Here is a 6,000-nt window from a genome sequence, read left to right on the forward strand (position 1 = left end):
TTATTTAATGATGGTTAATAACTCTCTTGACAACTATCAAAATATTGCCGTGAGATAATAAAACAAATGTTTGAAAGTCAAAAAATAAAATGACTACAATATAACCATTTTTGCAGTAGGCAAAAACAGTTTATTATTTTCTAAATAATAGTTGTCATTTCCAGGAAGACAGCATTGAATCCAAGGTTTATCCTCCCTATTCTTCAGAAATGACACCTTGACATCTGTGCAGGCATGTAATTGGCTCATTGTAAGAATGAACAGTTGGACCAATTCCCCCATGATTTACTCGTTCTTTTCAAAACACGTCTGTGCAATAGGATACATGACCTACCTCATTCAGGAGCCAGTCCGACTCTTCTTTATAATTCCAGTAGAAGTTTTAGCCTTGACAGCGCTTTTTAAGACAGTGTTAATGTTCATAAGGTTGTTAGAGATTTAATGAAGAATTATATACACTTCAAAAACATGCTTTCCTATCCTTTGAAGTTTAAATTTAGGAACTACTGAGTCTGTTACATGCTCTGACCATTCAGGTGAGCAGTTAAAAATATTTGTAAAGTTCAATTATATCTTATCAGAATTTATGTGAATGTCTAACTAAATATCAACTCAGTAAATTAAATTTTCCTTTTAACGCTTCTTTATTAATTTAAAGCAATGCAATTGGGTACCATTGCTATCAATCTAGCATGAACCAATACTTCTCAATTACTGAATCTGGTGTTAATATACATGTATACAAGTAAACAAAAGTGAGATAATTAAACTGAAAAAAAAAAGAAAGGATAAACTGTGGTCATCCTTACTTCAAGAGTCTGGCCTGAATTATCTAGGTATGTAGTTGACAAAATCTTCATTGAGTATTGTGCTATGGAGAATTACTTAACTAGCAGAATCATAATCTAAATTTTCCGTTAATATAATTTGGGGCACATTTCTTCACCTTTTTAGTTTTTACTTTTAAAATATAAAAAGAATGCAGGGGTGCTTGGATGGCTCAGTTGGTTTAGCGTCCAACTGTTGATTTTGGCTCAAGTCATGATCCCAGGGTAGTGGGATTGAGCCCCATTTCAAACTCTGTGCCAAGCACGGAGCCTGCTTGAGATTCTCTATCTCTCTCTCTCTCTTTCTGTCTCTTTCTGCCCCTTTCCTCTGCTCATGCTCTCTCTCTCTAAAATAAAAAAAAATAAATAAATAAAAGTTAAAATAAATAAAATATAAAAAGAATGAGTTGGAGAAATGCTGTGCTTCCTGACTGGATGGCATTCTGCCCCAGAAATATTGTTATTTCACAAATTTTTCAAATCTTAATCTTTATGTGCACTAAATCATCCCCAGCCATAATAAGTCTTATCTGCATATATTCACTAATTTTTCAAATATATACAGATGAAAATTAAATCTTTAAATGTCACTAAATTCATAAAACTTTTTTCCACATTTTTTTATTAAAACTTGTTGAAAAACAATAGTTATTATGTAGGTATCGTGGAAAAATATGCATGTTAAAAATGCTCAAAGAAGTTGGGAAACACTAAGCTAGGTTATTTCTAAAGCCTTTTCAGCTTTGCATAAAGTTCTATTTCTTTAACATTAAGAAAGACTAACAATTTTCCTCTTTTTTTCATCCCCCTCTTCCTTCTTTCCCTCCTTTTCTACCTTCCTCCCTCCCTCCCTCTCTTTCTCTGTTTCTATAAAAAAGACTATGCCAATTTATAATGAATGGGTACACTCTCTTATTTGATTTCCAAATACATCAGAAAAGAGCAGTCCTGGAAAATCTGCTATGGTCCTTTGAGTAACAGATCAACATATCCACAAATGCCATATAAATGGAAAATTCAAACAAAGCAAACTGAAACTGAGTGTCGAGTGAAAGAAAATCCAGCTAAGAGACCATAAAACTATGAATGAATATTTGATAAGCCAAGATTTTTTTCCATAAAAGTGCTCTACTTTATTGAAAAGGAAAGTGTGTCAGGAAGAGAAATAGCTAAAGACCTAGAAAACATAAAATATGCCTTTATGATATTCACAAATATTCAGCATTTCTCCAAAAATACCAAGTAACTACAAAACACTGGTGTCAAAGCAACCACAATAGCAATAATCTGGGGAATGTAGGATTACATATCAAGTTAGAGGGAATTTGGGAAAGAAAACAAAGGTATTAGGACAAAAAATCAATTTAAATATCCTTCTGGAGGTACATCTGTCGCTTCACTATTTATTCATATACTGTTTGTTTCTAAGGGTAAGTGGCTTACATGCCAAATGCGTGCGTATACTGCAGCACAGCAAAATGGAAATTTGGGGAGCAGCAAGGAACATGGTGTCAGATAACTCATAGATATCAGCACCCATAAAAGTCTCTTTATCCTCTGGACTACACTTTTTTATATGTAAAAGTTACCATCTACCTGTAATATAGTCTATATATTCTGTATTCCAAAGAAACCCCTTTGAAAGAAACCTGAAGAAAGGGAAAAAAAATAATAAAAGTAAGTACATTTCTATTGTGAAATTCTTTATACCCCCCAAAATTAATTAATTAATTACCATATTACATTTTAAAAAAATGATGCTATAAGATTGCTGTCTAGAGAATGAACACAAAGATTCATAAGGCAGCTTTAACTTTCAAGAGCTTTCAAGATCAGAGAGACAAGAAATCATCATGAATGTAGGTAGCTAAGTACCTCCTATTGTCCCTAACAGGTTGGAGTCATTTAATCTGAAACTAAAAGGATGAAGAATGGATTATATTTTTAAATATTTATGAAGTCAAGTAATACAACAGTTACAAAAAGATATAAAGTTCTCTAAACAAGACTGGGGTAATCATTGTGAATTCAAGTTCATCTCCACTAGAGCTCGTTACCACGTAATTCTAATGACTTTTGAAAAAACACTTATTGGCAATAAAATGAAAGCCTCAATATCTTAATCCCTTAATCAATCCTCCCACCTGTACTCTTCAACGTCTCCCTAAACATGTTACTCCGCATGGTTTATTCTAACCTGTTGAGGGCCACCGGAACCCTGCAATCTTCTCCCACACTCTGTATTGTTTTCCTTAACTCAAGTTAAAAGTTCAGGGCACTAAGAATTCTTCTCTTTATGATGATCATGATAGAAAAGATGACACTGTCCTTCTACCTCTGCGTACATCTACAGAATGACCTTCTCTGTAATATAATCCAAATCCTCCCCTGCTTATCCGTCTCTCAGCCTATATTTATGACTGCAGCTGTTATTCATTCAACATACATTTAGTGAGCACATATCACACTTATTGTTACAACTGGGGCTATACTTGTTTACCTGTTTAATGTTTGCCTTTTCCCACTAGATGGTATGAGATTTGAGCTGATTTTATTCCTTATCTGTAGGTGCCTGATAAATAAATAAATAAACAATAATAAATAAATAAATGAAATAAATGAATAAATAAATAAATGAAAGAATGAATGAATCTCTGAATTAAGTTTTTTACCTTCACCTGAAGTCAGGTTTTGTAACTTCTCCTTTTTCTTTTCCTGCTTACGTGAATGGTGGGTAGGGAGGAAACTTGGATAACTTCATCCAGCATAAGACACCTTCCTCTCCTCCACACTTGGTTACTCCTGTGGCAGAGATGAAAGTCTTCTAAATTTCCAAACTTTCCTTTCCTTTACTAATAGTAAAGGATGTCAGACTTGCAAGGGGGGAAGTTTTCAAGTGTAATCCATGTCACTTGGATTCAAGAATCTTAGTTTAAATATATCTTCCTATTCTGCAGAAATGTGGAATCAGTGTGACTTCAGCTGTAAGTATTCTTTTTTTTTTTTTTTTTTAATTTTTTTTTCAACATTTTTTATTTATTTTTGGGACAGAGAGAGACAGAGCATGAACGGGGGAGGGGCAGAGAGAGAAGGAGACACAGAATCGGAAACAGGCTCCAGGCTCCGAGCCATCAGCCCAGAGCCTGACGCGGGGCTCGAACTCACGGACCGCGAGATCGTGACCTGGCTGAAGTCGGACGCTTAACCGACTGCGCCACCCAGGCGCCCCAGCTGTAAGTATTCTTAATGAGACGGTGTGCACATGAGTCCAAAATTCAGCCATCTGAATTTAGTGTCAGACACTCTAAATTTTGTTTTTTACTATCACACAGCTATATGCTCCTGTCAGTAACATCTTCCACGAATACAATGACCACATGTCCCAATTTGCCTGGTAAACTTTTAATTTGCCCCAAATAGTGCCCACCTACACCTTGATATGTTGCATGTGACTATCACCTCATATCTATATGAAACTTATTTGTATATTTTTTTAAGTTTATTTTTTTGAGAGGGTGGCGAGAGGCAGAAAGAAATGGAGAGAGAGAACCCCAAGCAGGATCCACACTCAGCGTGGAGCCCAATGCAGGGCTTGAACTCAGGACCACAAGATCACAATCTGAGCCCATATCAAGAGTCAGACACTTAACATATGGAGCCAGCCAGGCACCCTGAAATTTATTTTTTAATAGCCAGAAAAGAATATTTTCTTGCTCTGGTTTTTAAAAATATTACATTATACTTCTCCCCCAGTAGTCAGGCAAGTACATTATGTCCCTTTATGTGCCCACATCAGTCTCCTTTAGGGCAGATACCACATTAGCACACATCAGTTCACTTTAGGGCAGATACCACATTAGAAAAGATACTGTATCCCAGTACCTAGTATTAGGAATTCAATACATGTTGACATCAATTAAGATTTTTCAAAAGCCTACAGATAGTAATTGTAGAATAAAATTTTACCTGAATGTTTTCTTATATAATGTTCACTATTTGACTGTCAGATATTGAAGCTATAAATAGAAATAGGAACATGCATTTATTGTTCAAATGTTATCTGAAATTCATGTCAAAATTATTAGGATTTAAAATATTTTATAATTTTTCATCAAGTGGCCGCAACCTTTCTGAATTATGAAGCTACTTGCTCATTTGCTGAACTCCACAATTGCCATTTTTAGTGTGGTATTGAGGTGAGGCCTAAAAGAAATAAAAACATCCAAATAAAGTGGCCATCATGACCATATTTCTTTCCAAAGAAACCTCAGAGATACTTTGTTGAGCCCGTGGGATTCATAAAGCACACTTTGAAAATCAGAATTTCAATCAATAAATAGCTATAAAGCCCTAGATAAGGGTGAAAATGTTCAGAATCTACCAAAGGCAATCATAGCTCAAATATGGAGAAGGCTTTTGAGATTCCGAAAAAATGAAGGAGATTTGACTCATTTAATAACCAACATATGATGCAAATATAAGTGGACATTCTAAATCTATATTATTTTAAGAGGAAAAACTATTCATTTTTGAACCCCTGAGAGTTTCAAATTCCTCCCTGGATTTATAAAAACTCAAAAGGAATACCATCTAGCTAAATATGAACTATTTGTCTGTCTTTTCTGTCTCACCTTTAACTTTCTAGTTTCCAATTGCTGTTCTCAGTTGTCATAGCAACAAAGTTATTTTCAAAAAGTTTTGGTAGAAAACCTGTTTAGAACACCTAATTTGTTATAAGTGGAATATGGTAAGTTGGCTATATGTATGACAGATTTTTCTATTTTTACAAAAATTATGGGATCATATTATTCCTGATGACTACTACTTCTTAACCCTTTTATGACTTAAAACAACTCTTAAGGTTCATAGGCAATAAAAGGAATAACTTCAACTCAGACATGCCTGTAATTAATCCAAAGGGTTGACTGGGATTTAGGTTGTAGGCTCCCCAGCCTCAGTTCATCCAATTATCCCACCCACCATCGCCACACTCTTTCGCCTAAAATATAGAGTCCTTATATATTTATTACTATATGAATATATCTCATATATTTATTACTTTATGAAATGTTTCATGCTATCAATTGCCACAAATCACTCAGCTGTTTACATGTATCTATTTTGCCTGCACAGTTGGAAGCTAAGTTCATTGATAAACAGAACTATGTCTGGT

At 34.6% G+C, this 6,000-nt stretch overlaps 1 protein-coding gene across 1 annotated transcript in view; it reads right to left on the reverse strand.

Annotated features, from left to right (window-relative positions):
- CHODL (chondrolectin) overlaps window positions 1-3,629 on the reverse strand; it is a 32,011-nt gene extending 28,382 nt beyond the window's left edge. Inside the window, exons 1-2 of the mRNA XM_042999238.1 lie at window positions 3,500-3,629; window positions 3,328-3,399 (exon numbers count right to left, since the gene is read on the reverse strand). The gene's annotated coding sequence lies outside the window, so the exon portion shown is untranslated. The remainder of the gene's footprint in view (window positions 1-3,327; window positions 3,400-3,499) is intronic.
- Between the last annotated feature and the right edge of the window lie 2,371 nt (window positions 3,630-6,000).

Source organism: Panthera tigris, chromosome C2, assembly GCF_018350195.1.
Source record: "Panthera tigris isolate Pti1 chromosome C2, P.tigris_Pti1_mat1.1, whole genome shotgun sequence".
In the NCBI taxonomy this organism is placed as follows: Eukaryota; Metazoa; Chordata; class Mammalia; order Carnivora; family Felidae; genus Panthera; species Panthera tigris.